The sequence below is a fragment of the Euprymna scolopes genome, chromosome 28, assembly GCF_053919585.1.
Source record: "Euprymna scolopes isolate OS-2025 chromosome 28, ASM5391958v1, whole genome shotgun sequence".
Classification (NCBI taxonomy): domain Eukaryota; kingdom Metazoa; phylum Mollusca; class Cephalopoda; order Sepiida; family Sepiolidae; genus Euprymna; species Euprymna scolopes.
In genome coordinates this window covers 15,332,501-15,356,423 of record NC_136509.1, presented here as the reverse complement: position 1 = coordinate 15,356,423, position 23,923 = coordinate 15,332,501, and the positions used below count along the sequence as shown (strand labels likewise).

General features: G+C 35.7%; 1 protein-coding gene across 2 annotated transcripts in view; it reads left to right on the top strand.

The window, feature by feature from the left end:
* Positions 1-528: 528 nt before the first annotated feature.
* Positions 529-23,923, top strand: part of LOC145249489 (uncharacterized) — a 245,276-nt gene continuing 221,881 nt past the window's right edge. Inside the window, exon 1 of one of the 2 annotated variants that reach the window (XM_080111094.1) lies at positions 529-751. The gene's annotated coding sequence lies outside the window, so the exon portion shown is untranslated. The remainder of the gene's footprint in view (positions 752-23,923) is intronic. The other variant, XM_080111096.1, reaches the window with a different exon arrangement.

The following is a 23,923-nucleotide window of genomic DNA, read 5'->3' as shown; positions in this document are numbered from 1 at the left end:
GTTTGAGTTTTGGAATGAAGTACAGTCGCGGCGGGGCAGCTTCTTATATAGCAAGAATAAAAACGGAGATATATTTTTCGCTTGTATCTGTATTGATCCCACTTTAACCATAAAATCTGTTTCACAAAATACCCCACCTCTCAGTCTTAAAAAAAAAAAAAAAAAAAAAAAAAAAAAACTGTTACTGTTATTCTCATTGACATTCCACCTGATGGTGATTGGCGACCAGACCAGTCAAAACACAGCCAGTCAGCAAAACAATAAACGGTCAGGTCAAATCAGCAATAAAACTATTAAGAATCGGGTAAATGGAAGCAAAATACCAAAGCTCTCATTAGTTGGCCGTGCGTTGAAAAAAAAAAAAAAAACAGTTCTTGCGTTTACAACAACAACAACAAAATATTTCATTTATCGCTTTGCAAGATTGAAAACCATGTCAGCTATTTCGGGATGACTTCCACTACGGTTTGTGTAAATTGTTTTGGGAAAATGCTGCCTGGATTTCCCAGGCTATTAATAAGATGATTAGGGTGTGCGTTATATGAACGCAGCCATAGATCGGCAAAAAATAAATGGATTGCCTAGGAACACGAGCCACGAATGATTGGGAGAAGAAAAACAAAAAGAAAAGAAAACGATAACATCGAATCGAAGATGATATTTACACAAGTTTTATCCGAGGAGATTAAATTACCACGGATTAAGCAGGATGTACCGGAATAGGCTAGAAAAAAATGGAACAAAATGAAAGGTAGGCTTGGATTATTATTTTTTTTTTAAACATTTTTTATAAGATGATTTTAGGAAACAAAAACAAACTAGCTGTCTGTGTTGAGTGATTGCATAGGTTTTTTTTGTGTCCATCCCCCCCCCTCATATCTCCATCTCTACTATTATATAAAAGGATCAAAGTGTAGTATCTATTCTTCAGATGCTACACTTCAATTTCTTGTTCTCTGTCAGTGGAGGAGAAATCCTTCACGACTGAGACAATTTTTATTTGTGTTCCTTTTCTCCACGTTAAAAAACGACTCTGGTGTCTAACTCTGTCCCGTGGGGAGGCATTGTAAATAGGTACTATTATATAAAAGGAACTGTGTGTGTGTGAGAGAGAGAGAGAGAGAGAGAGAGAGAGAGAGAGAGAGAGAGAGAGTTCGTACCCTATGTACTCGAAAACGGCTTGGCCGATTTTTATGAAATTTCACACGGAGGTACTTTATGTGCCAGGCAATGTTCTTAGATAGGTTTTGTACCAGAATTTCAGCGATAATCGAAATAATCTGATGAAAGGAGGAACAAGCGATTTTGACCAAAGTTAACACCTTACACAGCCTAACATCACAAGTGCATTTTAAGTTTTATTACCACACAAGCCGAAAGACTCGACATATAAAATCAACAGCAGGTTCTTTGATATAACAGGGGCGTGTTCGAAATGAATGTTTCTGTTTCGAGCATAATTGACTTTTGATACTTGACTTTTGCATTTTAAACTTTAAGTCGTTATATATAAAAATAATTTTATAAACTCGACAGTAAGTTCTCCACAGTGTAATGCAGACCAGAATGTATTATGGACTAAGTCATTCCAGGGAGGCATATGAAGCTTCCTCCCGGTGCATCGTGACGGGTCCCCAACTAGAGCAGGCAGTCAATCGATTTGATTGAAAAATTGGCGATTTCACTGATTTCGATGACAATAAAAATATGGGAGTGTGAAACATTCGTTAATCATCATTTAATCATGGGTAACGTTGGGTCTCCCTGTTAGTGTGCGTGTGTGTGTGTGTGTGTGTATATATATATATATATATATATATATATATAAAGTGAACATGTGTGTGTGTCTGTGTACATTTCCCTATGCAATAACTCTGTCAATTTTTAGTCTACAGACTCTAAATTTGATATACAGGGTACTGAGATTTGGGAAAATCGATGTGATTGGTTTTTCGCCAGAAATTTGGCGACTAAGGGGTCAAAGTTCAACGATTTGACCTTTGAGAACTCTAACAAACTCCTCCGGCAATTTTGGGTCTACGCACTTGAAATTTTACATATAGGTTCCTTGGACATGAATCTAACTTAATAACTTGATTTGAGCCCAAAACAATAAATGTTAAGGGGTCATAATAGGGGTCAAAGTTTTAAAAAATTGACCTGCGGTCTCTTCCAAATTACTCAGACAATTTCTGGTCTAAATTTTGAAATTTTACGTAAAGGGTATTCAGAGATAGGGTAAGCTTTTTCATCAGTTTGGGTCGAAAATTTTTAGTTACCAATATATAAATGTATGTATGTTTGCATGTCTGCCTTAAACTTTCAATAGAGGCGACAGATTTTACCAAGATCAGTATCGTTTTAAAGTTCGACCTTTCATACGACAAATATCGAAAAATTGGCTAAAAACATTAATATCTTCCCCTTCAACTAGGCACTTTTCTACAGGGGGGGGGTCACTTTTTTCGCCGATATTTTTTAAAGTTATCCTCTCCTTTAGATTGTCTAGCCTTAATTTTAAAAAATGTCGCTCCCGGTTTGGCGGAGGTCGTAACAGCATAAACGTTAGGTTTTACCACATTCTTTTCCTCCTTTGCGGTACAGGTTCGAGCCTGCCTTTCTACTACCACTTTTTTTTTTTTTTTGATCAACATACACATCCAAACAGTAGGGCAACGCCGGGCTGAAATGCTCGTATATATATATATATATATATATATATATATATATATATATATATATATATATATATATATATATATATAAAGCTGAACATCTGTGCGTGTGTGTCTGGTCACAAATAGGCCCCTATATGGTTGAGTATTATAGAAAACTGATCACATATAAATGATAGAAGATGTACCGAGACACAGGAATTGGTATGCTTGATCTGGCATAATGATGATTCATTAAAATTGTGGGGGGTCTACGTACGCGCCTGGTCCACAAAGTATGGAAATAAAAAAAAAATTAAAATTAAAGAAAAAACGTTTACAAGTGTTTTTGATATAAATGTACATAATAATACTTTGATAATTATGTTTTAACTTAAATAGGGATGGTATGATAAAATTGTGGGGTCTGCGTTCGCGCCTGCCCTCCATAGAATGGAAATAGGCACAAACTTTAATAAAGACTTTTCATATCTATCTGCGTAAGTATACTTTAATAATTATGTTTCAGTTTGAAGAAATATGGTATAATAAAATTATGTGGTGTTTTTTCGCGCCTGACCTCCATAGAATGGAAATATGTCACAAGGTTTAACAAGGGTTTTTAATATAGATCAACAGAATATTGTGATAAGTGTTTACTGTTTCAGTGTGAACAGGTATGGTATAATAAATTATGGGGTTTATCTATTTTATTTTTACTTTCATTATATTTTGCTTTGGTTTTGATACCCCCGAATTCGAAGCTATCTCTTTACAACCCTTCCTTTTCACAACCTATCATACTTTCATAAATCAAAGTCCATTTTCTGTGTGCTGTTTTAGTATATATATATATATATATATATATATATATATATATATATATATATATATATATATATATATATTATATATATATATATATAAATTACAAAAAACACGATTTTTCCCCCAGAATTCCGCCTCAAAAAAATAAATAAAAATCAGTAAGATGTATGTAATCGTGACGGAAAGAAAATGTCATACACCAAAAATCACGTAAATTGTTCAAATAGTTTTATTTTTAAGTAAGAAAATCAAATTTATGGCTAAACGACAAGTGAGGCTCTCGCGATGTCATCTTGAAAACAGTATAAAAAAAAGGTAAACTCTAAATCGAAATTTTAGAAAGCCGTTCTTTACACGGAGAGGGGTATCGGAAAAATTCAAATTCGCTTAAAAATAATGTTCTTTATAAAAATAAAACCACTTTAATAATTTACGTATTTCCCTGCGACATTTTTCTTGCCCATTTAAATTACATGCTAAAATATTCTTTTGTTTCGGTGGTGAGTTATGTTTGAAAACAAAGTCAATGTTATGTATTATTTTGATTAATCAATTATTCTCATCTTGGGTGCTATTGAGGGTGGGTCTGTAAATCATAAAGAAAGTTCGATCTTTAGGGGTCACTAAGATATTTTTTTAGGGTTTTCCTATGACTCAATTTTTCGGAATATCTATGATAATTATTAATATTAGTGAAAAAAAAGGTGTTTTACGAAACAGAGGATCGATACCCACGTGTATTTTTATTTAAAAACACACACGCACGCACACACACACACACACACACACACACACACACACACACACACACAAGGGGGACAATTCCAAGAGGAGAGGGCTTTTTCTTTTTTAAGTTACCTTCTTTGGGCTGGGCCTATTTTTGTTAACCCGTCTTTTCCTTAGTAGAGAAAAGGGAAAAATGTATTCAACACCCGAAGAAGGTCGCAGGGTACAGCGACCGACACGTTGTGCTAATATCACCCAAGATGAGAATAATTCTCCGATTAATCAAAATAATACAAACATTCACATCTCAACTAAAAAAATTCAGAATTGCAAAGTCAATTTTAATTGTTGTAGTTCCTATTTACAATGCCTCCCCACGGGACAGAGTTAGACACCAGGTTCGTTTTTTTTTAATGTGGAGAAAAGGAACAAAAATAAAAATTGTCTCAGTCGTGAAGGATTTTCCTCCACTGACAGAGAACAAGAAATTGAAGTGCGGCAATTGTTGTAGTTAAACGTGATTTGCCATTATCTAAATATGTAACCCACCCTTGTTGATAACTCTCTTCCTATCTCGCACTGTATCTTGTTTGACTTATTTTATACTCTTTCTATCGCTCTCGCTTCCGCCTCCCTCTCTTTGTTTATCAAAAGTTGGATGTAACGACATTTTCAAATTGTAGAGCCATGTTCATCTCGGGAAGACAAGTAAATACGACAGTTTCCCGTTGCTTTCTGTCTTGATTCGGGGACTCATCTCTCTCAGTAAGCTAAACGTCCCCTCAGATACCAACCTAGAAGTTTCTGCGACTCGGCAAAATACACACAGCACCTAGCCTTCCCAAATGGTCACTCATCTGATACTCGCCAGGCTCATCGTTGCTTAGCTTCCGGTGTGCCGTATATTTATAGATAACTATATAGATATATTTATTTATATTATAGATAACTTTATTTTTGTTTTTCTTCACGGCATTTGTAATCCGCCATGGAGAGTTCGAATCCTATCAAATCTATTGTGGTCATCGGCACACTAATACTGTTGGGAAAGGCATGAACTGGTTAATTCCTCTCAACTAGGGGTAAAATAACAACTTGTGTACAGTTAAGGCGTTTGCAACAGATACCATGTACTGCATTAAATAACCCACAAAAGGCTTGATATGCTATAAATTTAACCAAAAATAAACAATAAATTGTTTACAATAAATGTTTTGCTTTGAGGATGAATAATAAAAAAAAGGTTGATATGCCGTGTAGTATTGCGCCGTCGGATTTAGGGTTGTACTATTGTAATGAAAAGAACATGCAGAAAGGGTTGTAATCAACTGAATTCCTTCTAGTACACTGACAAAAAAGCTTAAACAGATATATAAATAAAAATAAAAAGGTTATGCCAATGTTTTTAAAAAGACATGAAATCACGTGAGCAGGATGTTTTCCTTCTTTTGACCCCATAACAAGTAACGTTCTTATTTTTTATTATTTATCTATTTTCGAAAGAGTGCCACGTGCAAGTGGAGAAGAAAAAAAAACAGAGTTATGCAAAATTTGTGTCGAGAATTCTCTAAAGTTCCGACCTTTTTTTTGGGGGGGGGGGCTTTCACTTTAATAAGAACGTGAACTTATGAGGTGAATTTATTCGACACAATAAAAGAAAACAGATAAAAGTTAACGTGAATTAAGATTATTAAAGTTAAGGTGTTATTGTGGACCCTCACCCCTTTTAAAAACATTGTTAAACTTTGTGATATATTTACATTCTATGGAGGTCAGGCGCGAACGAACACCTAATAATTTTATTATACCATATTTCTTCAAACTGAAACATAATTATTAAAGTATACTTACGCAATAGATATGAAAAGTCTTTGTTAAAGTTTGTACCATATTTCCATGGAGTACAGGCGCGAACGCAGACCCCACAATTTTATTATACCATCCATATTTAAGTTGAAACATACTTATCAAAGTATTCTTATGTACATCTATATCAAAAACACTTGTAAACGTTTTTATTTTTTTCATTTTTTATTTCCATACTTTGGGGGTCAGGCGCGAACGCAGACCCCACAATTTTTATGAACCACCGTTCTGCCAGATCAAACATACCCATTCCTGATCCTCGATACATCTTCTATCATTATATGTTATCAGTTTTTTTTTTTAAATACTCAACCATATAGGAGCCTATTCGTTACCACACACACACACACACACACACACACACACACACACACACACACACACACAGACACACACACACGTTCAGCTGTATATTATAAGATTATATATATATATATATATATATATATATATACTAGCATTTCAGCCCGGCGTTGCCCGGGTGTTTGGAGGTGTATGCTGAGCAAAAAAAAAAAAAAGAGTAAATTTTTTTTTTAATTTGACCCCTATTATGACCCCTTAAAATTTATAGTTTCGGGCTCAAATCACTTTATTAAGTTAGATCCAGGTTCAAGGAACCTATATCTAAAATTTCAAGTGTCTAGACCCAAAATTGTCGGATGAGTTTGGCAGAGTTCTTAAAGGTCAAATCGTTGAAATTTGACCCCTTAACAGCCAAATTTCTGGCTGGCACCCGTCACATCGATTTTCCCAAATCTCAGTACCCGGTATTTCAAATTTCGAGTCTATAGACTAAAAATTGGCAGAGTTATTGCGTAGGGAAATGTACACAGACAGACACGTTCACTTTTATAGATATATAGATAAGTATATTTTAATTTGTCCAGATTTCGTATATATTATTATAGAGTCGTGATATTAAAAATAAAAAAAATATTTGGGTGCCATCAGCTAGAATCGAAACTGAAAGCAAAACTAAAGCATTTAAAGCTGGTGACGTTCCCTCTGTACCAACGTGATGCGTATATGAACTGACTAAAAATAAACTAAGATGAATGTACAAAATGTATAACGATTTTTTTTTTCAATTTTGACCCCTTTTTGACCCCTATTTTAACCGGCTAAAGACCCATAAAAGAACGGTCCATAAAAAAATCTAATCATTTGAGGCCCCTAGCGCAGCTCTGTGTTTGGGAAGAGATAGAGTTTGAAAATATGGAAATAGACCGACATAGTAAGCTTTATATATATATATATATATATATATATATATATATATATATATATATATATATATATACTTCATTTACTCTCATAAAATTAATATACGAAAGTATAAATTTATGCGTAAACTTTAAGTATTTACTTCAAAAGTGCTCAATACTGAGGTAGAGCTAGTTAGTAATTTATAAAATATATATAGCGATTAAGCTACACTGAATATTCCGCGTTTCATCCACTCTAGGATTCTTTAGGCGCATAAGCCTGAAGAATCCTAGAGTGAATGAAACGTGGAATATTCAGTGTAGCTTAATCGCTATATATATTTTATAAATTACTATATATATATATATATATATATATATATATATATATATATATATATATATATATATATATATATATATAGATAGATAGATAGATAGATAGATAGATAGATAGATATAGTTTCATATTATAAGCTGCTTCTGTCATTTCCGGAATTAACTCAGAGTTGTCCGTCAATGCTCGGAACTAACTTTGTAAGTACTGAAATCCTCTGAATATCAATTCATTATAAGTGCCGACATTTTTAGACACAAAGAAATCGAAATGAAAACATTATCATTTGATTTCTTTTTCGGATTCTTTTCCAGCAAATTTTTTAGTTTTCAAATGAACCAACAATTGAATCTTCGACATGTTGACATTCTTTTAATCATAACAAAATATGAAACACTTTTCAAACAATCCATATCAAATATGGCAACCATGTTTACTTTCGTTTTTTTTTTTTTTTTTTTTTTTTTTGATAATTTTATCAATGAAAAACAATTTACTTTTATGTGTTTCCGATTTGAAAGTATTTGACCGCATTTTTGTGAGGAGGTGAAATTATATTATTTATCTGTGTTTGACTATTTTTTTTATTTTTATTTAAGGTATGCTGTTTTGTCTGCAACGTTTGATCTGTTTTAGTGATCTTGTAGTATCGCGCCTGATTTCAGATAGTCTAATTTGGTGATATCGTTCAGTTTCCCTATCTTTTTCTTCTTTGCCCAATCCATTCCTCTCACTTTACCCAAACCTTTGAAATGTGGCAAAAACAGCGCTAACAATTAATATATACATATAATTAAATTGGCGAATGAAAAAAGATGAAAACTATAAAATGGGTCACGTGTCAGTAAGTGCTAACTCAACTACAGGACTTTTGGAATTAAAGCTGCAAGACATTAATTAACGAACAAAATATATTTATCTCAACAATTTTACCGAAATGTAAAACATACTTTAACAAACCAAAGTTTGATGAGAAGTTTTCAAGTTATTGAATAAGAAGTAGACAAAAGCCTCAGAAAGTTCGTTTCAAAGTTCCGTTGTGTGTGTGTGTGTGTGTGTGTGTGTGTGTGTGTGTGTAAGAGAAAGAGGGGGAGTTTATCTTCTGAGTGGCTGTACTCACTGGAGATATAGCAACAGGCTTAAAAGAATTTCAGTGTGTAATATTCCAGTCTTCTAGGATGGGCGTTATGATGTTAAGAATTGAGGCACGTTGCGTCGCAGGTGTCCCTTGGAAGAACTTGACCAAGCCATTGTCTTATAGGCTTCACATATATTCCACACAGGATTGTTATTTTTGAAGTTTGAAACGATTTTTATTGGTTAGAAAAGATTTGGAGCTCACATGTTCCCGTGAACACTGATTTGCTTTTGAAGTAATGAAGAGCGCGAACCTTAATTAAGCAATGAAAGAAAAAGGGTAGCAAATAAAGCTATTTGCTTTTTAGCATTCGTTTAAATTGTATCTGTATGTAAAAATTAGACGTCAAATTACCATAAAGAAGTGAAAAGGAAAGAAGAAGAAGAAAGAGTAAGCCGATCGAACAGCGAAAGAAAAAGATTAGTCGGGTTTGTATTACTATGCACACAGATTCGAAAAAGTTGTCAAAAAAACAAATATATAACAAATAAATGTTATCAAAGGCAAGATAAGTTACTTTTCAACCTAACTGGATAATTTTTAGTGTTTGTATTTAATGTAACATGTTTATTTAGCTTGAAAAACATACAGTGTTTCCCGATGTACTGGAAAATTTAAAATGGCGCCGGACTCTCTGTTGAACACGGTAAGTTTGGGAAAATGAATTAAAATTAACAAGTATACAAAATACTGTTAGAAACTCGCTCAATATATGTTATTGTGACATAGGCTGACATATATTTGGTGGATTTCTAACAGTATTTTGTATAGTTTTTTATTTTTAACTCATTTTCCCAAACTTGCCGTGTTCAACAGAGAGTCCGGCTCCATTTTAAATTTCCCAGTACATCTGGAAACACTGTTTTTCGAGCTGAATAAACGTCTTACATTAAATAAAAACACGAAAAAATTATCTAGTTAGGTAGAAAAGTAACATCTTACCTTTGATAACATTTATTTGTTATATATATATTTTTTATTTTTGACAACTTTTTCGAATCTATGTAAAACAAACCCGATTAAAATAAAATACACATCAAGTGCGCTTGAAAGCCAACTACAACGTAATATTAAGAAAATAAATATGTTACTTGTTTGAAATTTATCGCAAATATATTTCAGAGGTATACTCCATCTTCAGTGTGTTGGTTTGTTTCCTTTTCTTCTTTCTTGCCATGTTGTAAATTTGGAGAAAGAAGTCTCATCATTGACGTTATTCTCGCGTTGCCTACGCATAGTTCAAACATTTCAAAATACAACGCTATAAACAACGCGCGACTCTTTACAAACAGACTTCTTTCTCCAACTTTACAACATGGCAAGGAAGAAAAAAAGGGAAAAAAAGAAACAAAACAACACACTGAATATGGAGTATACCTATGAAATATATTTGTGATAAATTTCAAACAAGTAAAATATTTGTTTATTTTCCTTATATTACGTTGTATTTGGCTTTCGTAACCGTCGGAAAGGCTTGTTCTCTTTGCAAGTACACAATCCTGGCCAAAATGTAAACACCTTTTTTCTTCTGCCAACAATTTCCGTTGCTGGCAAAAGTTTAGTGCAGCCTCTGGGGTCTGGGGCTGGTCCGCAAGATTTGTAATATTCATTATTTCGTCAGTTATTTTTTTAAAACAAAATTTTTTTTAACTCTCTTCAAATAAGCGTTTCTTGAGTTGTGACACTCTTCCAATTGATAGCAAAATTATCGTCTGCTTAATCGGAAACGTTCGGTTATATCCGGCTGTTGACGTCATGCGTCGGACAAAGCTGAGCAAATGCTGAGTTACATCTGGTTCGTTAAATGCACAAGTACCCATTTTTGTTGGTTATTTTTTACGTAAATAATTGAAAAAATAAATAAATAAACGTTTCATTAAAAAAAAATTACGATTATTTGTTTACAAAAAATGTTTTATATGTATTTATTTTGCAAACAAAACAATTTCAAACAATAATACTAATAAAAAATTAAGGTGCAACTAGGCACCGCCAAAACTGGGGGGGGGGGCAGGTCAGTACTTTTTGACGGACCGTCTTTTTAAAAATCTACCAAAAATTAGGTAATTATCCGATCAATACGAAATTTTCAGCGATTATTAGGAGAAGAATGAACTTTATAACAGTGTACTTATTTTTCATAAACGATATTTATATATATATTTCTTTTTGCTTACAAAACCCCCCCTTGTTTTGAAGTGGGAACAAATATGCTTAAAATAATCATCTGAAACTGAACAAAACATATTGTGTTGTTGTAAGGGATAGAATTATAGATTAAAAAAAAAAAAAATTGTTTGCATACCTTATTTTGACGTCTGAATATCAGAACTTCGATTGTGCTTAATTATCCCGCTTTTGAGTTTTGAAGTGTGAAATTCGGTGAATATGTTAAGTAAAATAATTAATTTAAGTTAAGCAAAACAAAAAAAAATTTTTTTAATATTTATACGAAAAAAGCCATTTTAAAATTTTTGATAAATAAATTAACAATTTTTTTTTAGCGAGCCGAATAATGCATTGCATGACCATTATTTTTTTTGGTAACTTTTTGCGAAAATTTAACATTTAAAATTTAATTAAAAATAGTAGAAAAAGTTTTACATTATTCTGTTTTCTATATGATAAAAGTCAGGGTTTTATCTTTCTGGAAAAAAAAAGTTACTCAGAAATAATGGATTTTAATAAATGTAATTTAGTTTTAAAAAACAACAACAACTTGATTTTGCGGCCATTTTTGGCGGTGCCTATGCAAGTCTATAAATGGGCCACAAGTAATCTTTTTTACTATAAAAATCTGAAAAAAATCTGTATAATGTACGTACTTGTTACTGTATGAAAATGTCATATTCCAAAAATCACGTAAATCGATCAAGTAGGGTTTTTTTTTATTTAAGAAAATCAAATATTATCGGACGATTCATCGAAGAAAAAGCCAATCACCATCTTGTTTGAGAGATAACGCAACTAACGCCCCCTGGCGGAAATATGAGTCAACAAAGGCAGTACATGCAGACCATCGAATATTTTATCAATAAAGTACTTTTTATTATTTTTATTTTTTTTTTTAAGAAAATCAATTTTTACGATTTCTAGGGATAATAAATAAATAAAGAGAATATGTCTTTGGGTTTGTATTACTGTACACATAGATTTGAAAAAGTTGTCAAAAAACAAATAAATGTTATCAAAGGCAAGATAAGTTACTTTTCTACTTAACTGAATAATTTTTTAGTGTTTTTATTCAATGTAACATGTTTATTCAGTTCGAAACACATACAGTATTTACCGATGTATTGGAAAATTTAAAATTGCGCCGGCTTCTCTGTTGAACATGGTATGTTAGGGAAAATTAGTTAAAAATAAAAAAATATACAAAATACTGTTAAAAACCCACCGACAGTTTTGCTTTTGATTCTAGCTGATGGCATTCGAATACTTTTTAAAAAGTTTTGAAATCATGACTCTATAATAATATATACGAAATCTGGACAAATTAAAATATCATATTTTAGCGTATTTTACCCTTGGACAAAGCTGGGCGCCTCCACCCACACCCCGCTAGTATATATATAAATAAATATAATGCTTTTATATTGATCTTTTCTTTATAATTGAGCACTTTGCTGGAGTTCCCGAATGATGATGAAATGCAACAAAGTGCATATGAGCACGTGGGAAGACATCAGCAGCAGCCAAAGGATGGATAGCAAGCGATTGTATTAGCAGCAGCAGCAGCAGCGTTTGAACGTGTATGCAAATTAGAAAGTGTGTGCGAACTGGCGCAAAAAGGAAAAAAAGACACTGCATGGTCGGAAAGAAAAAGGTTGACACCGAAGGAGACAGACGCGTAAAGTGAAGGCGCGAATGAACCGGTTGTGGCCAGAGTTCAGTCAGAAGAGAAGAAAGAGAAATGCACACCAGATTAGATGGACATGTGGCAGTGAGAGACTTTTTAAGTCGTATCGAGAACGGAGGGTAACGGTAATAAATGCTGACCGGATTTTTATTTCTTTATTTGTTTTTAGTTATTTGTCCATTTGCGATGGTACAGAAAACTATGAGAGTATTGAAAGTCTCCACTAAATTTTCTATGTATAAATATGTAGTTTAAAAATATAAAGGATTAAACTGTATATGAGAGGAATGGCTGCGTTAAGGAGGATTAATTGCGGAAGACAACGAGTCGAGTGCTTGACAGTCAAAAGATAGCGATAAAAGTGTCTCACTTGAAACCACACCAAAGATCATAGCCGTGGCTGGAAATTTCGTTGAGTTGTGCCAGCAAGTGTTGAACCGTCCAGATTTTCATTTTGAGGGTGCTGGCTATGGTCCTGGAACGGTAGAGAGCATGAGTTGTACAGCGGTGCATCTCCGATCTCGTTCGTTGAACATTGTGTCATTTTCAGATAGAAGGCTCATATCGGTCTCGGGATTTGTACACAACTGGCCAACTAATTTATATAACATATTTTTATAACATTTTTTTGTATTTTCTAAAGTTTCAAATTAAACTTACAAATAATGTTTTCAAAAGACGAGATTTTCTCTAATCTATAATATTTTTTTTTATTTACTAATGATTAGGGCAAGGACAACAGCATATTCTTTTCATTGTTTTGACTCTTGAGTGTGTATCCGTTGATATCTTATATGCTTTTATATAGAGTGATGTGGTTCTCGGTTGATTAACTGTGCCTAATTGTGTCGGATATATACTCGAGAGTCAAAATAATGAAAAGAATATTCTGTTGTGAGAGCCCTACCAATGAATCAGCACTTATCAAGGACAAAAACACTTGATATAGGCTAATGAGATGGATAGATTGATAATTGAATGATGAGGAATACTATGAGAGGATTGAAAATCTGTACATAACACCCAGAAAGCAGCAATTCTTCCCCTTTGTCAGAAACATCGCTCATAGAATGTGATAACTAAAGGAAAAAATATAAATGAACTTTTTGTATGGACTTTATTATGATAAGGTACAATTAACTAAGTATTATGGTATCGATGCATAGTTAGTAGTGTTGGGACGATTAATCGGAATCAGAATCAGGAATAAAAAAAAATCAAAACTTTTTACGGTATCGGAATGGGAAAAATTTGTGCATATTTTCCGATGCCAAAACGAGGCTTTTAATTATTTTTATTTTATTTTTTTTTTGATTCTGTTTAAAACAAACATTCCACTGCAAGAAGTAATAATAGAATAATAAATTTTTATTGGGTGTAAACTATCAGTAACGCTAAAATCTATATATCACCCCCCCCCCTCTCACAAGTGTATTTTTATGTTTGAGAAAAAAAGTGCACATTTAACACACATTTTATGGTAATCGGGAAAAAATATCAACTTTATAGAGAAATATTTATCGATTTATGAAGAATCGGAATCAGTAATTGTATCAGAATTAGGAATTTAGTGCGAAATCGGTAACTATATCGGAAAAAATATTGAAATCATCTCATCACTAATAGTTAATGATTCAGAGGGATTAGTTACTACAATACCACATTTACTCTAGAAGCTTGACATAAAGCACTAATTTCAAGTTAACTGGCTTTAACTTTTGCCCATTTTGAATGGGTTAAAAAGCCAAGTATGTACATATATTTATAAGTCTTTAAGACTAGTTCATTCAGTTTGTGAGAAGTGGTTCTGTCAGTCCGTACCATTTCTTTTAGATAAGAAAAGATAGTTTTTCTTTTTAATTAAAACTTTTCAAAAACTTAGTGAAACGGTGCTTCACTCGCTCCATAACAAGATAACTATACAAATGGACATATTGAAATATCTTTTAAGTAACTGACCATATGAAGACATTAATTTTTGTTGAGGGTTCAATACTTATCAAAGCCTAAAAATCACTCGAGCATAAATATTCAAGAAATGGATTGATTGACAATTGAATGATGATGAATACGATGAGAGGTTTGAAAGCCTCTATATACCATGCACAGCTGACCTAGAAAACAGCAATTCTTCCCCTTTGTCAGAAACATCGCTCATAGAATGTGAGGACTAAAGGATAAAATAGGGGCGAGGTATGAGTAATGGCACCGGCAAATGTAAATGCAAGATCCATTAGTCAATAACACAACAGAAAAGAAAAAAAATGAAAACGACAATGTTTTTATTTTACTTAAAGATTTTTTTAAAAATCCAATTGTATGAGATGAAAATGTATTCTGTCTGCTCTTCTCTTTTGATATTCAAGTATGGTGGAAATTGATTCTATGAATAAAATTGTTGCAGTTGGTCACTTTTGAAATACTTTAGCACTTCAATATTGCTTTTTTCATCTTCTGTAAAGTTAAAACTTTGGCCTTGTTGAAGACAGTGTTGTCACTTAGTTTTTCGATAAAAATACTTTGCCCATTATAGAGCAGTGTGATAGAGCTTCATCATGTGGGGAAAGTGCAACGCTGATGAATGTATTTCCGGTTTTCTCTTGTAGAAATCCAACATACTTTAAGATCATTCATTGTTGTTCTAGTAGGTATGAAATTCTCGTAAACATTTGCTTGTTATTTCATAGTTTGGATTGTGCACATTTGTAATGGAATCTCTTGCCAGAAACTTCTCTCTCTTCAGGAAGCTTTTTATTTTATGATGTACTAATTTTTGCAAATTAGACTCGCCCCCCTCCCCACTATAAAATGCTGTTTATCCTCTGTAAAGGTTGACTTTCATAAATAGTAGGTTGTTTACCTTTTCGTGTGCTACAAAAAAAAAAAAATTTTCCTGTCTTTTTCTCTCTTACTTTCCCTCTCTGTACTGCTCTAACCAAGTATGCCGACCTATTCCACAAATCCCAAAAACCTCAACATGAAATATCTCCAGAATAAAAACTCGATTAAACCTAGAACCCCATCTTCCAATGTAGACCCCTACTACCAGGTCTCCTTCTCCAACATCAGGGGTCTACGTTCCAACCTTCCAGAGGTTGAAACCCAATTACAGGAGACGAAACCGGACATATCATTTCTAAGTGAAACTGGAATAGGGCCGACCACTTTCCTAGATGAGTTCATAATTAACGGATACTCTAATTTAACAGCTAAATCTGACACCCAAGATCGCCATGGGCATGGAATATGTGCCTACATTAAGGATGGCTTCCCGTGTGGCAGGGATATCTCTAGAGAAGATCCTAATTTACCCTATATGTGCTTCAGGGTTGCACTTGCTAACACCACTGCATTTATATTTGCCCTCTATAGGCCCCACAACAGCGGAGTTACTATCTTTAAGAGCATATTTGAGAAAATAGACTACATACTGTCTTCACATCCCTCGGCTAACATCCACATCTGTGGTGACTTCAACGTCCATAACGTGGAATGGCTGACCCATTCAAATAAGACAGATGATGAGGGGAGGTTTTGTAATGATTTTGCCATTGCATATGACCTCACTCAGATTGTTCGTGAACCCACCCGTGTGCCCGATACACCCGATCAATATGCAAGCCTCTTAGACCTTTTTCTCTCAACTTTCCATGAGCTATGTTCATGTTCCGTTCATTCTCCTCTAGGATCCTCCGACCACTCCGTCGTATCAGTTAAGATAAAAACGAAATGTCATAAGTGCCCAGACGTACCCCTCCACCGTACTGTATACCAATATTCTATGGCTGACCGGGATAGCTTCCGTACATTCATATCTGATTTACCTCTGCACTCCATCTTTAAAAAGGATGTGTCCTCTATAGTATCAGATCTGACCGAATGGTTAATTGTAGGCATAGACCAATTCATACCATCTAAAAAATTCCAACAAAACCCTAACAGCCAGCCATGGTTCTCCCCAGAATGTGCTGCTGCTATCGCGCACAGAAATCACTTTTTCCATAGCTACCAACGTAATAGATGCACTGAGACTAAAGCTGCTTTCAGGACTGCCAGCAACCACTGTAAAAGAGTAATAAAAAATGCAAGAGAGCTATATGCCCAGTCTGTTAAATCCAAAGTAGCTGATCAGCGGCTTGGATCCCACCAGTTTTGGCAAATAACAAATAGGATCCTGAACAGAAGTATGCGTTCTATCCCAACAATTATCAATGGACCAGAGGTCATCTCGTCAGCGTCAGACAGGGCCAAACTATTTGCAAAGAACTTTGCAGCTAATTCTACCCTATGTGACGAAGGCCATCAACTCCCCATATTTCTTCCTATAACACAGAACACGCTAGGTAACATACAAATATCCGTGCATGAGGTCGCCAAGCTAATAAAAAACCTAGATTCCAGTAAAGCAACTGGCCCTGATGGCATCCCAATTATAGTGTTAAAAAAGCTTCAACCAGAACTTGCCCCCATACTTACGAAACTATTCAAGCGCTGCCTTAAGGAGAAGTGCTTTCCGACTCCCTGGAAGACCTCATCAGTTTGCCCTGTATTTAAGAATTCAGGTGATAAGTCATCTCCCTCTCAGTACAGACCAATAAGTCTCCTGTGTGTTATGAGTAAGTTGCTGGAATCCATATTAAATAGAGAAATAGTCAACCACCTCAGCAGGAATAACCTTCTTAGTGACACACAATATGGTTTCCGCTCTGCAAGATCTACCGCAGATGTGCTGACGGTTATATCCCACAGGATGAGTGAATCTCTTGACAAAGGCTTCCTTTCTAGGGCAATTGCTCTTGACATATCAAAGGCCTTCGACAAGGTATGGCATAAGAGTCTACTTCACAAGATTTCCAGCTACGGTATAACTGGAAATGTTTTCTCAATCATTAAATCATTTCTCTCCGATAGGCTCATAAGAGTAGTGGTAGATGGACAAAAATCGGAGGCCTGCAATATAAATGCTGGAGTCCCTCAGGGGTCAATCCTGGGCCCAACTCTCTTCCTGATCTACATCAATGACCTCCCTAAACACATACTTAAATCTTTCGTTGACATCTATGCTGATGACACGACCATCTACGGCAACACATCAAAGGCTGTAAACGACAAAGTTCTCTCTGATTCTCTCTCCTCTGATCTCGAGAGCGTGGTTCAGTGGGGGAAGACGTGGCTGGTTACCTTTAATGCATCCAAAACCAAACTTCTATCCTTACATCATTAACGCTCTGATCCCCATCTGGCTTCAATTGTGATGGATGGCTCTCGTCTGGGTGAGGCCCCATGTTTTGACAAGCTTCTGGGTTTGACCTTTACTCCTGATCTGAAATGAAACACGTACATCAAGTCTGTTGCCAGGGTCGCTGGAAAGATGGTGGGATCCTTCTACCGCTCCAGAAGATATCTCACTACTGATGCAATCTCTATCTAAAAGCCAAGTACGTCCAAGGATGGAATACTGTTGCCATATCTGGGCAGGAGCTGCTAAAAAAAATCTATCCTGCCTTGACAGAGTACAAAATAGACTTCGTGGCTTAGTGGGGGATGCCCTTTTCTCTACCCTGCAACCTCTCTCCCACAGAAGAGACGTTGCGAGCCTATCCTTGTTTTATCGTTATTTCCATGGCAGGTGCTTGTCTGAACTCCAATCTCTGGTCATCCCTCGCCAATCTTTCACGAAAAACACCCGTCTAGCTGAATCCACTGTGAAAAATTTCCCCCACTCTATATCTGTGCCTAAATCAAAACGCGGATTCCATGAACAAAGCTTCTTTCTTAGAACTGCACGCCTGTGGAACTCTGTTCCGTCTGCCTGCTTCCCACCGGACTACAACTTGGATGTCTTCAAGTCCAACGTTAACAAATTCCTAATGAACCGCCCTCTTAAGTAAACACTTCGTCAAATCTCCACACTAACGTAATGTACTTGCAACAACCCTTATCCCTGAGTGGCTTCCGGGCCTTGATAAGTGGTGATCACTGTGTAAAAAAAAAAAAAAAAAATAGTTTGCAGGATGTAGGAATTGGTTTAAACGATTTAAAACCTATGTCCCACAAAAGAGATATATTTATTGGAAATAGCTGAGTGGTCATGGTTACAATATTTAAGTAATAATTGTTTAAATTGGAGATATTAAACTTTGTGGCTTTTCTTTATATATTTTTTTAGTTATGTCCCTTGTCTCAAGTGGAGTTTTTCAAACAAAGTTTTAAAATAAAGATATGTTGTTGTTTTCGTTAAGGTGACAAATTTATCATTCCACCCTGTATTTAAATATGATGGAAATTGATTCGATGAATAAAATTGTTGCAGTTGGTCACTTTTGAAATCCTTTAGCATTTCAATATTGCTTTTATTTCTTCAATTCATCTTCTGTAAAGTTAAAACTTTGGCCATGTTTAAGACAGTGTTGTCACTTAGTTTTTCGATAAAAAAATTAATGAGTGGCCTCTTATCGAGCTTAAACACAAACTTAACGATTAGAGTTAAAAAGATAAACTGATACTTGAATGATGATGAAATGTAACAGAGCGCATAGGAAAATATTAGCAGCAGCTGAAGGATGGATGACAAGCGATTGTATTAGCAGCAGGAGCAGCATTTGAACACATATGCAAATTAGCGGTTGTATGAGATAAAAATTCTTCCCCACTTTGTCAGGAATATTGCTCATGCAATGTGAAAGCTAAGAGACAAAATAGGGGGAGGGATATTTTGTCCTTTAGTCCTCACATTCTATGAGCGATGTTTCTGATAAAGGGGAAAGAACTGCTGTTTTCAAATGTCAATCCATCCATCTCATTAATCCTTAAGCGTAAGTGTTTTTTGAAATTCAATAATTGGTAAGTCATTCGTAACATAAAGTTCTTTGGCGGCTTATTCATGAAGTGATTCCTACAAACACAAGCGCTAAGAAGTAAATGACTAATAGCTTACCCTCTGCTTCATTTTCATTCCCTTTCCTCTTCAATTCTAAATAAAACAAGAAAGTTTTCACAGAAACGTGTAAACTCAAAATATTTTCCAGCTAATGAAAAGTTTTTCAAACTCAAAAAATAACACATATATGTGAAAATAGTAAGTCCACTCAAAGTCAGAAACTCCTGTAAAACAAATACACAGAGAATTCTCAAGCCGGTTGCACCTTGAACAGAACTCCATGACATCTGCTTAACACACTCCCCTCCAATTTAGCCAAAGATTGGAGGAGGCTGGAGGGACCCAATGACTCACGTACCAGTTTTCAATTCTTCATGCATATCTGTATATGCATTAACAAGAACAAAGTAACCCAACACACATACTTAATGCCACGCTGCCAAATACTCACATATATGTATTACACAAGCATATTTACTCTATGAACGTTTTGACTTGTTTCTAATAAGAAAATAATTTATATTCTTACAAAATTTCAAATATAAAAATGTTTTATTATAAAATTTTGTTTTTCTCAATTTTTGCATTTACAAAACTCTGTTTATGTTTTAGGTAGCACTTACCACCTGGTGACTCTTTTCGTTTTTCATGTATTTCATTTATTTCCATTTTCTTCCTTTGCTAAAACAATTTTTTATATCCGATTCATATTAAATATTGGTGTGGGTGTTGGCAACACGCAAAGATGCTGTCGTCATCCAAAAATAATAGCCCTACCAAGGCCAGGTATCACACCACAGTTCTTTGTGAAATTAATGCAGTTTCAAAACAGTTTAAAAGGCTAGTAACGAATGGTTTCCATATCGAATTTTAAATGAAACTCAATGCTATACACAGGCCATTATCATGTTCATATGTGGTATTAAATTTCAGTAATGGATCACAAATGAATTTGGTGACTTTAATGTTTACCACAAAAACTGGCTTAGATTCTCTACTCACACAGATGCAGCGGGCAGCACAACACATAGTTTTGCTATATCTCACTCCCTATCACAAATGGTTACATTTCCAACCCGTTTCCCTGACCAGCAAGAACAACACACATCACTTCTAGATCTGTTTCTGACTTCAGTTCCCAAGGATTGTATAACAAATGCTGACAGCCCACTCGGGAATGCTGACCATGCAGTGATAATGGTAGAAATCGCCCTAAATTCTAGACCCAAAACTGAAGAGCCAGTGCTCAAAACAACAAGATATTATAAAAAGACTGACTGGGAAGCTATCAGAGATCTTATCAGAGATGCCCCATGGGGAAATATTTTTCCTCTTCCTGCTGAACAGTGCGCAAATGAGACCACTGAATGGTTTAAAACAGCAATTGAAGCACATGTTGCCGTGCAGAAATTTTATAGCAAGCCCCACTCTCCCCAATGGTTTACTTCGACTTGCGCAACTGCCATTGCTCAAAGGCAGCATGCATACCGCAGATTTAACCGACATAAGTCCAGTTCAAACAAACAGAAGTATATTGAAGCTAGAAGTAATGTTAAGAAAGAAATAGCGACAGCTAATAGAGAATTTACTGAAACCACTAAAAAACGCATCGAAGCACAAAAATTAGGAAATCATGACTTCTGGAAAATCTACAACAGTGTAGTAAATAATGGGCAATCAACAATTCCCCCACTAATCAACAATCACAAGGTTGCTTGCTCAGCAACCGACAAGGCTAATATGCTTGCCAGCCGGTTTGCTTCAAACTCCACACTGGACCCTTCCAACCACCCCCTGCCTGACTTTCCTTTGCGGACAGACGCCACGCTAGACGATCTAAAAATCACCCCTGCTCGGGTACATGCTATCATAAAAAACCTTGACACTTCAAAAGCATGTGGACCTGATCTCATCCCAGCTATGCTAATAAAAATGTGCTCAGCCGAAGTAGCTCCAGTTCTCTCCAAACTCAACAACAAATGCCTTAATGAATCATGCTTTCCGGGCTGTTGGAAAACTGCTTCTGTGGTACCAGTATTCAAGAATTCTGGCGAAAGAACTGATCCATAAAATTATCACCCCATTAGCCTCCTCCCACTTTTTGCCAAAATATTTGAGACCATAATTAACCATGCTCTAGTCCGGCACCTTACAGATGCTAAACTTCTGACTGACAAACAATATGGATTTAGACAAGCCCGTTCCACAGCTGACATCCTCACTAATCTCTGAACGTATATACCATTTACTGGACAAAGCAGGGGAGGGCAGAGCGGTAGCTCTAGATATATCCAAGGCTTTTGACAGGGTATGGCATGAGGGTCTCCTCAGGAAAATTAAATCATACGGTATCACTGGTAGAATACTTAACATAATTAAATCCTTCTTAGATAAGAGAAAAATCCAGGTTGTCCTCGACGGTCGTACATCTAAACAGTGTGATATAAATGCGGGAGTGGCTCAGGGGTCTATCCTTGGACCTCTATTTTTCCTAATATTTATTAATGACCTCCCCGACAAAACTGCCTCTGAGATGGGTATATATGCTGATGACACCACACTCTATAACAGGCATTACAGGAAAACAAATGAACACATAACTAAAGAAATGGCAAAAACACTAGAAGATGACCTCCAATCAGTAGTGGAATGGGGACAGGGGACATAAATGGATGGTCACATTCAATGCTGCCAAGACTAAACTGGTTTCCTTCAATAATTACAAGAAACCTTCTCTGCCACCAATAGTAATGGCCAGTGACTCCCTATCTGAGAGTACATCTTTCAAACTGCTTGGCCTAACGTTCACAGGAAACATGAGTTAGAAAAATTATATTGAAAACATTGCTAGGGCCGCTGCGAAAAAGGTAGGCTCTCTCTACCGTGCTAGAAAACTACTGACACCTGAAAGTATCCTGTACCTCTATAGGGCCACCATTCGCCCATGTATGGAGTATTGTTGTCACATTTGGGATGGTACATCTGCTGCTAGTCTCTCGCTCCTAGACAAGGTTCAAAAGAGAGTCGCCAATCTGATAGGCCCTGAACTGGCATCTAAGCTTCAGCCTCTGTCCCATCGACGAAACATTGCATCCCTCTGCCTGTTCTACAAGTATTTTAATGGTGAATGCTCTGACGAACTGCAGACACTTGTGCCCCCACGACGTAGACACCCTCGACAAACCCGACAGGCAGCTAAATCCCACCCCCATACAGTAGTGATCCCTAGATATAGTAGGTTCTTCCTCAGGACCGCTAGACTCTGGAATGGAATTCCAGGTCCCTGCTTCCCTAACTGTACTGACGTGCAGAAGTTCAAGTGTAACGTGAACCGACATCTTGCTGCCCAAATCCCAACATAGGGGCAGCAACTACTGGGGCACTGATAGTAGCCCCCTACACCAAAGTGGCAATGTGCCTTGTTTAGGGTGAAAATGTAATTAAAAAAATAAATAAATAAAAAAAACTAATAAAAGCGAGTTACTTTCCAATCACTCCGCATTATGTACAAAATAAGACTATTTATAAACAAAACGCGACTCTTCCCCTGAAAAAAAATTGACCATAATACATCAGTAAGCATCTAGACAAGATGCAGCCATGTTGAAAAAAAATTACCTGGTACAGATGCTTATAATCGACACTCAAGAAAATATCAGTACTTACATTGCCATCAAAGGCGAGTTTCATCAAACACTTTCGACATTGTTGAACAGTCACAAGTTTGGACGAACCTTTTTTTTTTTTGGTACTTGTGAACTTTATGGATTATGCTGAAATAATAATATTAGGGGGCGGCTTCGTTAGAAAGCCGTTCTTAACATGGTGAGGGGGGAGCAGTTTCGTTAGAAAGCCGTTCTTAACATGGGGAGGCGGAGCAGCTTCGTTAGAAAGCTGTTCTTAACATGGGAGGGAGCGGCTTCATTAGAAAGCCGTTCTTAACATGGGAGGGGGTACAGTTTTGTTAGGAATACATTCTTTACATTAGGAGGGGAGGGGTTTGTTAGGAAGCCATTTTTAACATGAGGGGTCTTAACATGGGGAGAGGATCGGCTTTGTTAAAAAGCCGTTCTTAACATGGGGTGGAGAGCGGCTTTGTTAAAAAGCTATTTTTAACATGAGGAGGAGGTAGGACTTTGTTGGAAAGATATTCTTAACATTAGGAGGAGAGGGTTATTGTTATTAACATAGGGAGGATGTCGTTTTGTTAGAAAGCCGTTTTTAATATGAGGAGGGGAGGGCTTTGTTAACTATCTGGTAAGATACGCCGCGTTAATTTATATTGGTTTTTTCGTTCGTCGTCGGAACTAATTACGTCAGGCCTATGTCACGCATGCAAATCTTTTGGGCGGCTATCAAGCAGCATCACTAATGGCTTCTGTCTCTTAAACAGTGATAGTAATGTTGTTCTTTTTTTATCTTATTTTATT